Source organism: Melospiza melodia, chromosome 15 (assembly GCF_035770615.1).
Source record: "Melospiza melodia melodia isolate bMelMel2 chromosome 15, bMelMel2.pri, whole genome shotgun sequence".
NCBI lineage: Eukaryota > Metazoa > Chordata > Aves > Passeriformes > Passerellidae > Melospiza > Melospiza melodia.
Window position 1 is genome coordinate 14,332,963 of NC_086208.1, and position 15,179 is coordinate 14,348,141.

Below are 15,179 nucleotides of genomic sequence, written 5' to 3' on the forward strand. Positions count from 1 at the left end.
TTCTGAATTACTTTAAAAAACCTTTAATCCAGTAAGAAGAGGAAAAACAAAAAGCAGATCATACTGGTCATAACCTAGCCAAGATACACAGGGAACCTAACACAGTCAGTAAGTTGCACTTCTTCAAGTGTAAAAACAAGGAGGGAAAGGAAGCTAAACAGCTAAACTTTGTTTTCTCCTATTATTAGAGGGGCACATCCTTCAAGCCAATGCCTGCTCTGAGCCCAAAAAAGCCATTTCTATCTTTTTGGGCAGGAAGAACTTGCTGTACCAGGCACAGAAGAATGCACTGAGAATAACTGGCCCTACTGTGAGACCAGGATCCAGTCTGCACATGAACTGTCTTGAAAGCCAAACTAACAAGACCAGGTAAATATAAATCCCACCTTCCTTACCCAGCACCCTCATGGAAGCCCACACATTCTGTTCTAGTAGCAGCTGCCTGTATTTAAAACATTTATGGTATTTCTCACAAATAGCTAAACCTTTTGAATTTCAGTGGGAGGTTTATCACAAGCTCCATATACATCCAGACAATTACATTGCAAGGTTTCTAGAATTATATTAGGTTTTCCACCTTAGGATAACACAGTGAAATCCCTTGTATTTGCAAATTGGAAAGTAGGACATGAACTGAAAATCCAGGTTCAAGTTCTACAAAGCAACAGTCGTTTTAGACATTATAAAAATTTGCAGATGTCAGTAAAATAGAAAGCTACTAGAGCCTTCTCAAAATGGGACAGATACCTTTCTGCCCTGTTAAGCACTGAAGAATTAATACAGTGAGTTTTATTAATGTCTCTTTTAGAGAATTTCTGTGTTATTTCACATAAAATTTCATGGATGAGGACAAATGACTTCATTTCTCTGGGTATGGTAATATATGTCAGGGAAAGAAAGGAAAAAAAAATCATTTATTTGCTTTACTGTGGTTCCCAAAACCTCATCCAGAATTAGGGCCCCACTGGATACATGCTGTAAAAATGTCAATGCAAACAAAGTTTCTGCCCTGAAGAGTTTACAAATAAGCACAGGCAGCAGGAAGGGACACAAACCCCTCGTGCCAAAGCAATAAACCCTCCTCTCATCCACTGCCCCCAGCTACCACTAATTTGGCCATAATTAGGTGGCTTATTTCTTCTAGGCATTGCAGGCAAAGTGTGCATCGTGAGGACAAATCTGACAGGGAGGTCAGTGCTCCATCCATCCCACATAGAGTCTGTAGGGCTGAGGGACTTTGAACAGCATGAATGCCAAAATGCCTTTTCCATTTTCCCATCACACCCTGGTCAGGACTGCTCTTTTTGGCAGTGGGTTAAATCAAATGCTGGTTTCACTGCTCAGCTTCTGTGAACTCCCCAGCATCCACTCCTGGCTGCCTGGCTCCATATGGAGCACATATCAGAAAGAAAACACAGTGCCACTTTCAAGAGCTGCCCATTAGCAAATTTATATTTACTTTTTTTATGAGAAAGAAAATCTACAGGATGACAGAAACAAAACCAACCACTCTTCCTCCAGCAACTGAGCAGAACTGCAACAACCAGGAGGATGAGGAGTATTTAATCCACATGGTGCAGCCAGGAAAGCCTACCTACCCCTTTCCCTCTCCCTCATGCACTAAACAAACTTCAATTTTAAGTGTTTGAGTTTTTTCAAGCTTTTCAAGTTCAGTTTTTAGGTATTTTAAGTAAACTTCAGCTAGGCATATACTTCAAGCTTAAGCTGAACTTTATCTGAATCTCAGCACTTGACCTTTTCATTTATCATTTCAACATTTGATTTTTAGAAACATTGATCCTTATTTGCAAAGCTTTACCCATGCACTCCGAGCTGTATCAAAGAAAAAAACCAAAGCCCAAAGAAAACCTAACCCAGTCTTAGCCACGAAGAGCTTGTGGTTGTAGGCAAGAAAGAACAGCCAAAAAACACATGAAGAATCTGATGGTTACAGATGGCATGGAAAGCATTCCAGTAGATAAACAGAAATGCAGAGAAAGCAGGATGGCTTTCCAGCTGTAAGTATCACAGCATTGCTGGGATGAAAGCCAAAGGAGGATTTACTTTTTTTTGATGCAACAGAACTTAGTTTGTAAAAATTATCCTGTAGAACTGGTTTGAAGAAACTAAACTTTGATTTTAAGGCTCTGGAATAAAAATTCACTAGGTAGGCCAAACTATCTATATCCTATAGAAATTAGGAAAGCGCTAGAGATGCTAGTTATCTGCAAGAGACCAAGACAAACAGAATTTATTTTATATATTTCTCTGAACAGAGATATCAATAACCCATGGTGGGGCAACCAGTGTTACAGGCAACCCTTTAGGCAAATAGCCCAGAAGTTGTGAGAGTTTAAAGAAATGCCAGGATTTCCTGGGAGCACACATTCACCTCCCTTGCTGAGCTGCATCACTTCCTTCTATATGACTGGACTACAAAAATAAATCCAAGCTTCCAAAACCACTTCTCATTCAACAAAGCACAGTGTCCTCAAAGGCACTCCTGGTTGTACAAAATGTTAATTTATGAAGTACTTGGAAATATCAAGAGGATTGGGTTTCAGGGCCCTACAGAGCTGCTGCTCTAAACTACACAAGATAAATAAAGATGGGGAAGTGGAAAGTGAGGGGAGCAGAGAGGAGACCAACTGCCCATATACAGAGGAATTCCTGCTGGAGCCATGATTTCATGCAAAGAGAACTAAAATAGCAATGTCTTTCACAAGTTTATTGTTCTCCCCTAGTGTCAGGGGAATTGCTAAGCTGGAATATTCCCTTTTTCTTCTGAGTGGTATATGACCTTTATTGTGTTGTATTACCCATCAGTCTCCTAATTTTTTTTGTTATAACACAATTCTTTGAAAAAAGGCTCTTCTTGGTTTAGTTTGGGGTTTGTTTTTGTTTGTTTCTTTTTCACCTTTAGCAAAAGCTCTGAAAATGGAAAGAAACAATGACTTGATGTTGTTTTTATTACTTATATTTTCTTGTGGTCTTTTTCCTGGGTGTATTCCTGCAAAGTTGAGACCTGTAGTAAGTTACTCTCACCTTGTGGTAGTAGGCAAGGCATGGGTTTGTTCACACACTCTGTTCCACAAGTTTCATTCAACACTGAATGAACACCAGAACTCACCATTCATAAAATGAATGAGCTTTCTAATCAGTGTAATCACTGTACTACTGCCCTGTCCTTAAAACCCATGTGAAAGGAGACTAAAAAAAAAACCAGGACAAAACCTACAAATAGCTTTGACAGGAAAAATAAACCCATAGCCCAGTTCTTCAAGAATGTGCAGGGAGAAATTTGTATAAATAGAGTAGCTGCAATTTCAGTGACTAAAATAAACCCCAAGACAAGCACCATAACTACAAATGCAGAACAACTTTCTCTGTAGCTGTAATAATGCATGATTTTGTGTATCTGGTCAGAAACAGGAGGCTGGAGGCATTAAGAGAAGTAACTAATCCCAAATTTATTTAGCAGACACACAGGGAAGTGATACCACCACCAAAAGTCATTGACCCTGGAAAGGAGAGGAGCTGAGGAAACAAGAAACCCCATCTCAAACAAAAAGCACCAAACAAGTTACCAGCATATTGTGTTTAGTATCACAGCTGAGCCTAGAACTACAAAACCTCCAGATATTTGTGTACAATCACCTGAATTTATGTAACTCACTGAACACAATGTTTTCTCACTAAATGGATTGCTTAGGAATAAAAATTCATCCCTCATGCAGCATTTCCACAGGTGATACTGCTTCCCAGCTGTGTACTGTCTGCAAAGAAAAACACATGCTGCCATTCAACTACAGACAAAACAGGGTTTCTTGGGCACAAGGGAGGGATGAAAAGGAGGTTTAGAGATGTTTTGTGTTGTTCTGGATCTACCATCACTCTCCTCCAACAGCACAGAGGTAACCCAGCAACCCGCCCGCAGGAAAACCAGACACACAGAGATTCCTTTCACAAAAAGAAAAGAAACCTCACAACAATCTTCTCCCTCCAGAAAAGAAAAATAAAAAAAGGCAATTAAATAACATCTCTAAGTGCAAAATCTGCCTAAAATCTGTTGGATTTTTCCTTTATAGTGTGGCATGCTTGTACAAGAGCCCATCAAGCAGCAGTGGGGGAGTTGCAGAGCTGAGCCACTCGCAGAGGGGCTGGAGCCTCACTGCAACACAAGCTAACAGAGCGTCACCAATTTAATTGACTGATGATTTAATAAAATGCCCTGGATATAGATTAACTTGCTTTGCTTAATGTGGCTCAGCTTCCTGGCAGCAGGAACTGGCACCACACTGTTCCTGGGCTGGGAGCTGGGCTGCCCAGGGGCTGCACCCACCACTTGCCTCAGCCAAACCCTTCCCATTACCCTTCCCAAAATAATGAAGTGTAACACAAAGCTAAGATACAGTCGAGCAGATACACACACACATAAAAAATACAAAACCTTTATCCATGCTATAGCAAGTCCCTAACTCAGCTTTTCCAGCCCTGTCTTACTCCAGAGCCAAACATCCTTACTCTCAACATTAGTTTCTTCTTTTGGACCATTTCAATCTCATAATTGTCAAAAAGATAATCACCTGGATTACTTAATTCCTGCCCAAAACCTGGGAAGATATGAAGCAATGTTGGGTTAACAAAAGCAGTGCTTTCCCCATGTAGGGGAAGGCAGAGATCCCTCTCAAATGCATTTCCCTGCTCCATCCCTTCACCTATTAATAGGTACAAAAAACAAACCCACAAAACTCAAATCACAGCAGCTGTCTCTTTACAGTTCATATGCCCAATTTCAAATAAAGAAAGATACTGTAAAAGTTGGGAAAACAGAGAGTAAAAAAGGATTATTAGCCAGCTCTAATTATACAAACTGATCTCATCCTCTTGTCATAAGCCTCTTTCCTGTTTCCGGAATCTATTTGTGCTACAGAAAGACCAGCCTTTTGTAAATGTCCATGGATCATCAACACAGGCTGATTAATTCCCCATTTTACAGTACACACATACTGTCAAGCAATTCACTTGTAATCCGATATAACCCTGCCCTCACTTGTAAATTTTTTCCTCTAATATATTACTAAAGGCAAACAGTACTTAAGATACCGATTTGTAAAATCCAAACAACGTTTCAAAAGGAGGCATCATGCTTCTATAATAAAATAAAAATCACAGACCACATCTTCAGTTCAAGTAGCTACATCCTAATAAAGTTAAGACCTAACAGTTGACTTGAATTAAAGAGCAGCATGTACGCAAGAGCACACATGTGTTTATACTCAAATTAAGTCCTCCAACAGGTTCTGGGGCAGCTGTTTCACGTATGCATGAGACTTTTATCTCAGGCTCAAATATTAACTTCCAGAAATCCTTAGCAGACATTCTAGCTGCCTCCTCAAATGAACAAAATCCAGTTTATACCTTCCTATGGGTTCTCTTGTTTGAATACATGTTTTGGCAGTAAACTGTGGGGAAGCTCTCAGTGAGAACCACCTCACGTTTGCGGGGGTGATTCTTGATTTTGGGGTTTAACCAGGAACTTCATGAAAATCCCCAGGTATCAAACTGGGCAGCTGAAGCATCATGCAAGTTACTGGTTATCTTTGAAAACAGAGATGCATTATGTGGGACAAGGTGAAGGATGGAGGGAGGCAAGAACAGGGTTTGGGGAGTATTTCACCCCAGTGCATACAAGGATAAACACAGTGGAGAGCTGTCAACAGAAAGGAGATGCCTACAGCCTTACATGTGCAGTGGGAGTGAGCAAAGCCTCTAACTATTGATTCCTACACTTCTTACTACAGCACATGCCCTAAAACCTTCTCCCCTTCACTATTCTCTGACTCTCCAGGCTGTGCTGTTTTAGGAACTATGCTGAGCAATGATGGTTTCAGTAAAAGAAACATCCCCAAGCCCTAGGGCTGAGCAGCAAGGCCCTGCTTCTTTCTGTGCTTCCCAAACAACAGCACTTGTAGTGCATTCCCAAAAACACAGGCTTGCAGTAGAAAACAACCCATGATCCAGCCCAAAACATCACACACTTTAAAGTTGACAAATATTAAATATTTCCTAGCATTTAAAACCCAGGTAGTTACCCAATGCATATTTTAATAAAGGCATGCACCAACCTTAACTCTCCACAGCAGAGTTTTAGCCACAGGTCGAGTCGGGAATAAATGGCATCAAGACCCAGCTGCAAGACATGTTTCTGCTTGCATTTTGGTCTAAGAGGTTTCAGTGCCCAACATTTTAATGTGCTTTTTTCCTCTGAAGAATACATCAGACTCACTTTTCCCTTTAGGCTCCATTTTGCAAATGCTGCCACTGTGGCCCCAGGCACCACAGACTTACTCAGGCAAAGTCTGGCTAACACGTTACTCCAGAAGAAGAAAATTTCATCAGAAACTTCAGGTTTCCTACAGGAGTACCTGTGCTAACCTCACTCCCTGTGGCACAGCACGACCACATCTGACACTGCAGAATTACAAATTATTTCTTCATAATTGCTCCTCTTCTTTCAACTCACAAAACCATGGGAATATGTTCTTCTCTAAATAATACACTTTAGGCAATGAGAGAACATGGTCATTTTGCTGAAACATCCTTTCTGAGGCTCAAAAAATGCTCATCATTCACTCAGCAACTGCAATGATGGAGTCACTTGGTGTGGCATTCCCTGCAAGGAAAATGAGAGCTCTGCTCCCAGGGCACTGTATTGCACTGGGAATATCCCACAGGAAGTAAAACCCCAAGCAACAGAAAATATTACATCCCTAGCCCAGAAAAGATAGAACACTCATTCAAGCCCCATTTTAAAATAAATTAAAGCATCAAATAATGAAAATCCAAGTAAGCACAGTTTGTACCCAGTTCCATTACCCCACCTTCTGCACCTGAGCCTCTCTGCAGCACGCTCATATGCAAAACCCCACATTTTGCAGACACTTCAAACTGTTCCTTTCCACTGCCTTTACAAAGTGACCTTTCAGGCTGGTCCCTCAGGAAATGAATGGGTTAAGTGCCCACAGGTCCCAGCCTTCCCAGTAAATCATTTATTAGCCCAGCTCAGGGACAAGGAGCTCTGCAGAAGCGAGAGCCCACGCTGTGCAGCTGTTCCCAGCCAGGCAAACGCTCCACAATTATGTTATAACACAGGATTAAGCTCAGGGAGTAGAAATCCGTCCCTTCGTTGCTGATGGCTTTTTTTTCTTTTTTTCAAGTTATGCAGCTATTTTAAATGTTACAGAGCTCATTAACATGAAGTTCATTAAGCAGTAACCACTTTATGAATGAAATGAAAAGATTGTCATTATACACACAATTATGGAAATAGTAGACCAGCAGGTAGAAAAAGGAAAGGGTATGAGAATGCTGCTCCTGAACTCCAAATTAGCCTTTCTTTTTTTCCCAGATCCTTCAGAGGAGGCACACCCAGAAATCAGACGTGAAGCAGAGGCTGGTTCCCAGGCAGGACTTCAGGTGAAAAGTTCTTGCTGCCTGTGCTGGGCCTCACCAGAGATTTCACTGCTGTAGCTGAGTATAAAAAGTCATTCCCCTTCATCACCCCCAAAAAAGGGTCTGGAATCTTCCTCAGCAGGGAGCACAGCTTGCTGCAACTCACCACGCTCCCCGAATTAGCAGAAAGTTAAGAAATACTATGACAAATCAAGCCACAAATTGCTTCTCTGCAGCTGGTGTGCATTCCTCCTTTAAACATGATGAACTTGGAGGACAGCTCTCAGCAAGCCACTTATTCATTCCTGATAAAGCAGGTTCCATTCATAATCATGCCAAGGACTTCATTTCTCTCTCAAGGTCTGAAAATAGGTATAATTCCACTGCTCAACCCCACTGAAAAAAGGAAAACTCAAATTATCACGATACATACTTGTCTCTCTACAAGTAACAACAGTTTCTGATTAATCCACCCAGCTGTTGCCACAGCTCAGTAACACCAAATGATTTGGACTCAATCTAACAAGATTAATCTAACAAAATCACTGGTCTTGTAGGCGAGACCATGGAAAATACAAGGCACTGCAGAAGGTAAACAGGTTAGGGACAGTGGGAGGAGAAAAGAGGCAGCTTGCAGTGGTTTTCCTCCCTCCCTCCCTTGACAGAGCTCACCCATTTCCACGCAAGACTCTGGCAGTTTCTTTGCTTCAGGCTAACAGATTTTGCACATTCAAGTCTTTTTGGAGAGAAAGGGTGTAACTCCATGAGTCAAAACAGCTCCTGTCAGCATTGCAGTAACCATATACTCATTTTTAGGTCAGATCCATCCTGTGATCTGGTTCACCACACCAAGAAGCTGGTGTTAGCTGAACAACAAACCCAGAAGCCTCCACACCACGACTGCTCGGGGGCAGACAGACTGACAGCCGCTGTGCCAACCAGGAGGCACCTCAGCTCTGATCCCAGCCAGCTCCCGTGGAAATCCTGGGGCTGTAACCATATGCCTCCCCGCCCCAGGGACATGAAAGCTCCATCTTAAAATATTAGGGAAAAACAGCTGATGTTTTAAGTGTTAAGTGCTATTTAATACCGTGGCATCTGGTTGATACAGGAGGCAACACCGCATATCCCTTTTCTAACCCCACCACGAAGAGATTGTAGTTTATGGCAAAATAACTTGTTGAATTTGTTTATATCATTGTAATTGCTTTGGTATCACCATTTCCTCCTCCTGTCAAGGCTAAGTTTGACAATGGGCAAACCCATTCTCCCAAACCCCTCATCTCAATCCTGGTGTATACCTAAAAGAGCTGCCAAAACATTTAACCTTACTTTAACTGCATGAAGCAGTACAGGTGGCTCCAAGATCTTCCTCAGGTTGTTCCCACGCCGAGCAGGGAGAAGCAGGGCAGGTCACAACACTCAGCTCCTAGAAGGGGGAAGAAGCAGAAAGAGTCACCAGGTGCAAGGGTCAGCATGGCCGAGAGCAGTCCCAACACCCAAACTGGAACTGCAACACCTTCACCAAGGGAGATGGAAACCATCCTCTCCCCTGCTAGCCATGTGGGAGGCATCTGTTGCTTCTTGCAGCAGTCCCATGTGGTTCCACGAGCACACACAGGACAATGGCCACATTATGGACAGAGCTATTTATAGATATGTAGGCATCTGGCATCACCTAAGAATAACTGCACTGCTGAGTTGTATTTGCTGCTGTCCTGCTATTTGGTTTATACCCAAAGCTGTTGATCTGCTGTCCATCACCATATCCCAAACAACTAAGCTGGCCTTAAGTTCTTTGCATCCATCAACACAGACAGACTCCATCAAATTCTTTGTGGACTCCATTACACCAAGGTGCTTTAACAAGAACAAAGGTAGATGATGGCAGATGGTGACCAGCAGATGAAGCCCAAATCTACCAGGACATCTCTGCCAAATCCTTCTGGGTTGCCTGCAATTTTCCACAGGCTGATTCCCTGGGGCTCTGGGGCAAAATCTACTCAGTAGATTCATCCATAGGGATGGTCTCCAAAGCATACCTAGAAAGAGCAGTTAAAGTGAATCAAATGTCAAAAGGTGAAAAAGCCAAGGTTGGGTTATAGTTTATTAAACGCTGTGTGGGAGATTTTATTAGCTAAGTGAAAGTTATCAGGGTATCTCAGACCATCATTTGGTTACCACACCAGGAAAGGTTGTGGCTGCACACAAACACCACCTAACACAAGCACAACACACCAACTGCCTCGTCCTGTTCTACCAGAGAGACACTCTGCCCTTGCACTGTCCCTGTTGGAAAAACATCCATCCTCTGGGAATCTCACAGCCTGAGCCAGCCTGCCAACCTCAAAGTGCAATTACAAGCACAGAAGTAACAATGGCAAAACTAGTCACCAGCTGGGAAATCAATTGTACTGTGTGAATTAGCTGGAGAAAGTACAGGACTGGAAGGTGAGGCACTGCACAACAAATCTCACTCCATCTACACAAGACCTGCATCACCTGAATACCTCAATGTCAGCTTTACACAATGCTTTTTCTTAAGATTAACAGCTAAAAGTCTCTTTTATCCATTCTGCTGAGAAATGGGGTGAGTATTTTGCAAGGCACTACAGGGTACTGTGCTTTACTACAAATATGTTTACTTAGATATAGACCAAAGAGGAAAACCAGAAAAAATTTCATCGTCCTAAAGTATGAGGATTGTGCATGAATTCCTTCACTGCCATGTCACACATTTCTGAATTACATTCTTATGCCAAACTACTGGAGCTGAAAGTGGAATTACCTGAACTCTTAAATCCCAGTTAAGAGCATACAAACACTCTTTGGATTCATTAACCAGTAAAAACCACCCTCACAGTCACAAACAAGCAGACTGGAACTTTCCTCTGGCATTTTTGTAGTGTTATTTTCAGGACCTCAGTTTAGGAGATGGTTCCTGTTTGATAAAGCAATGATTAACTATTTGCCCTCCTGTGTTGAACTCCAAGGAACAGCTCTTTCCAAGGCACATACAACAACAATACAGTGGTTTCACTCATTTCTGAGACACTGATAACTTGGCTTTCAAGAGTCTATTTGTATATTTTGGCAGAGTAAGCAGGGTTTGCTGCTATCCCTTTGAACCAACAAGGACTGTGGGTATGGATAACGTTGCCAGGGTAGACAGTGAGCATGCTGTGAATCACTGCAGGTTTTTCCTCATCTCCACTAAGGAATGAGGGTGTGTGTATGGAAAGCTCACTTGGATGCTCAGGACCTGGAAAGTATTAGCAACTGGAGAAAACAAACTGGCCCAGCAATGAAAAACTAACATAGATCATAAAATTCTTCCTCACACTTTTTCGTCTGGTTTTATTCAGTGGGAGTTTTTAGATTGCTACAAGAAGAAGGAAGTAACATTAAAAAGTCTTATATATTTCAGTTATGTGTATAAAGAGCCTGCACATCATAAGGTTGTCCACATCAAAGTACTAATTCCCCAAAGAACTGATTTCTGCTTCCCATGAAATCGTTCTGGGACAACTCCTGCATGCCTAAGCACACCCATTGCAGAAGGATTTCCCCATGGGGATTTCTTCTCCTCCTCCTCCTTTACTGGGAAATCATTATCAAGTGTTGATGAACACAGACATAGCTCCTGTTTTCTGAATCTTAAAAAGATGGGTTTAAAATTTATGTTTTGTGGGTGAACTCATACAGCATTACAAATGAAAAACTGCTCAGTATTATCACAAGAAAATGATGATATACAGTAGCTTTATAAAAAGCAATTTGATTTCTACATGACTCTGCAAATATTCCAAACAACCTGTAACTCTGGATAATTTCTCCCCTAAAAGGGCCTACAGTCATGATATCCCACAGTGCTCACTAAAGTAAATGAGAATGTAAAGGAGAGTCTTTTGGACACCTGCCTTTACACATCCTATTTTGCTTAAGTTTAATAAAAATAGGGAAAACACATCTTTTTTTGTCAGGACACAATTATTTGATAGCAGACTGTTTATGATCTTGCTCCCTCCCACTGAGACAGCTACAGCAGAAATTACCCAGGCCACTGATTAATTACTGAAACGATTCTTTATGAAGAGGAAAACAACTCTTCTTTATGAAGAGAGAGGAAAAGAAAGTTTAGGGACAGTGTTACAGCTACTTATATTTTTAAGAAGACAACATGAACTGACCCTTTGGATTACATATGCAATTGCTATAAGAGATGAGTAGTTTTACCAAACAAGCCCAATAGCTTAGAGATGATCTTCACCTGATACATCCTCAAGAGGCAGAGGAGAAAAAGCATCAAAAGGTGGTCTTGTTATATTTTGAAATTAAATGAACTACAGTGAATAACACAGACAAAAAAGAAATCATTCTGTGTTGATTATCTATTTGAGAGGAATCAGTAGGGACTCTTAAACATGCTTGCTATCTTCCCAACATGTGGACCTCAGGGTTTCTAGTTACTTTGCTGATTCCTCCCCAGCAAACTCCCACCCTTCCCAAACACTCCCCAGTGTCCAGCACAAAGGAAACCACTCCTCAAATTTGCTCTTTTTTTCCCAGCACCCAAACCTATTTTATTTTTCTGAGAAGTGTTCCATGTTTTGTTGCTCTGCCATCTGAGCACTTTGACACATAGAATGAGTTCTTTCACCATCTGGTTGTAATTGACATTGCAAACCTTTCAGTAAATTCAAAAAGCAGCACCAAGACGAGAAAACTAATGGTCTAGGAGATGGACAGCTGATTATTTGGGATTATTTGATACAGCTGGAACTTTTTCATAGACAAGACACCCACACACAGTCAGTCCCCAGCACCCAAGCAAACCTCTGGGGTTTTTATGAGTTTTGGCCGTTGCCTGCTATAAAACCTCCTCACAATTTCATATAAAATGCTGTCAAGGAAAACATTGCTTTTCATCCTCATCTCCCAGATTGCTGGGTGTACAACTGTGTGTGCTACAGCCTTTTGCTCTTAATACACAGCCTACACTTGCATACCATGATATTCTTGTTACAGGACATCCTTTTCCTGCTCCTACTGCATCTCCCAGGAGAGACTGGCTCACAAGACCTTTCCAGAAGTCAGAACTATATTTCCTAATTCCTTAGGGAAGGGAATCTGGACACACTCCTTGGACAACCAGAGGATCACACCCAGCCAGCATGGGTCTAGGAAAGGCAGGTCCTGCTTGACTAACCTGATCTCCTATGACAAGGTGACCCGTTTAGCAGATGAAGGAAAGGGTGCAGATGTTGTCTGCCTAGACTTTGGGAAAGCCTTTGACACCTTGTTTCACAGCATTCTCCTGGAGAAACTGGCTGCTCAGGTGTATGATTCTGCTGCTCACTGGGTTAAAAACTGTCTGGATTGCTGGGTGGTGAACGGAGGGGAATCCAGCTGGCAGCCAGTCACAGCTGGTGCTCCCCAGGGCTCAACACTGTTTAACACCTCTGACTGGATCAAGGGCACTCTCAGTCAGTTTGTAGATGACACCAAGCTGGGCAGGAGTGTTGATCTGCTGGAGGGCAGGAAGGCTCTGCACAGGGATCTGGAAAGGCTGGATCGAGGGGCTAGCCTCTCCTCCAATGTACCAACCAACAGGAAAAGAGGAAACTGCTTCAATTGTGCCAGGAGAGGCTTAGATTGTACATGGGAAAAAAATTTCTTCACCAAAGGTTGGTCAAGCACTGGAACATCTGCCCAAGGAATTGGTGGAGTCACCATCCCTTGAGGCATTTAAAAGATGTGCAGAAGTGGCACTTAGGGACATGGTTCAGTGGTGGCCTTGGCAGAGCTGGGTAATTATTGGACTTGAAGACCTTAAAGGTCTTTTCTAAGCTATGTAATTCTATGATCTTTTCTAAGCTATACAATTCTACGATCCTATATAAATGGAAGAAAAAAAAACATTATTTGCCTAAAGTCTGCATTGCTTTGGACAAATGTAAATACAGCATGATGCCCTAGCCATTGCACCAAGCTACATTTGTACCATAAAGAGTGGAGGATAGATTGCAGCTCATCACATTTTCACACAAACACACACAACATTCCATTGGAAGTAAATGATGGGTTTTGTTTAGACAGCAGCATCTGACTTGGCATACTGGACGAAGAAAAGCCAAGAATTTTAAAACAATAGAAAGTAAAACATATCCATATTTCATATGTCTCCACACATTGCAGAGCAAGCAATAATATTAAGATGTTAACTGCAGCCCCATCAATCCTGATTACAAAGAGATGGGAGACAAATATTCCTTCACATTCACTAAGTTAACTTTTGAAACCCAAACTCCTTTGACAGTGTCGCCTTGAAATTGTAAACAGAAATAGCCCCATGGACTAAAAGGACTAAAAGGGAAGCAAGGAAGCAACAAAGAGCACTTTTCTGCTCACTCCAGCCCTGGACAGACACAAATTTTCTCTCTAAAACTGAAAGAAGTTTGAATTTTTGAAGAAGAAGTTTGAAGTTTTTTAATTCCACCAGCAATCACAACAAAGCAGCAAAACAAAGAGACCAGTAATGATTTATGGCTCTCTCCCTTGCCTCTGGACAGCAACCTGGGCTCACAGACGCCTCTTGGGCAATGACACACATCAACCTGTTTCCCCAGGAGAAGATGAGGTGCCACAAGGACTCTGCAAGCAGTGGAAACCCCCTCACCTCTAAGAGCATGGTCCTGAACAAGTGCTCTTCAAAGGTACACAAGGTCTCAGCCTTCAAAATGGAATAAAAGAAAAACTGGAAAGAATAATGCTTTTGTTACCCATTAGTTCTTACTAATAAAAGTGGGACTTGGTCCTGAAATTTGTTTAAACTGCAGCCTGTCACCATGCTCATCCTAAACACCAACTGCTTCTTTCCAGACAGCTTTGTTAAACCACATCAGGGTTGAGATAAGGACTTCAAACTGTTTCCACAAGACCATCATGGCTGACTGTCTGTGGGAGATATTAAAATTTAACTTGTAGAGAGCTTAAAATCTGTGCAAGGGATTAGCACTTCACTGAACCACCATGGTAAGACCACTACTCTCCTTCCTACTGGGAACCAGTATCAGACTGATTAGCTAAAAAACAAAGCAAAGAGCAGCAAGCTACAATAACATGTCAAGCCCTCAGACACTTCTAAAACAATCCTTTTTTTTTTTAATTTTAATTCTGCAAGATTCTTCACCTTCCTCTCTCCTCTACCACAATATTCAGGTGCCAGTCTCAATGAGTTGTGCCTCTTGCTAGAATGGGGCAAAGCCCAAAACAAACCCCCTTCAGAAGAGCAGGAAACAGAGGAAGCACAAACAGTGAAGGCAAGGACTACTTCAGCATGGCCATCATCAAGAGCTACCAACACAATGCCTCAAAGGCACAGGAAAATGCCACTCAACCACAAACACAGCTCCCCACTTAAAAGAATGGGCCTATTTTCTTTGAAATACTGGGTGCAGGTTGTGACAGGACATGCCAGACATTTCCTGGGAAGATGACATATTCCAGAACAGGATATGGACTCTGAGAGAAGGCAGAGTGGTTGGAAACAAGATTCATGTGAAAACTTCAGTTTGAAGGCTTGTCTGGTCCATCACCCTGCCCAAAGCTGGGCCATGATATCAAGGTCATGGAATTATCCCCCTGCTTTCATTTTTCAAAACTGTCAATGTGGCCTGTTTCTCAGTTCTTGTATGTAAAATGGAGCTAAATAAGGTAACTGA

The 15,179-nt window shown here is 42.0% G+C and overlaps 1 protein-coding gene across 12 annotated transcripts in view; it reads right to left on the minus strand.

The window, feature by feature from the left end:
- AKAP13 (A-kinase anchoring protein 13) overlaps positions 1–15,179 on the minus strand; it is a 209,088-nt gene that overhangs the window by 153,102 nt on the left and 40,807 nt on the right. For all 12 annotated transcript variants that reach the window (XM_063169873.1, XM_063169883.1, XM_063169875.1 and 9 more), the window contains one exon: positions 8,788–8,884. The gene's annotated coding sequence lies outside the window, so the exon portion shown is untranslated. The remainder of the gene's footprint in view (positions 1–8,787; positions 8,885–15,179) is intronic.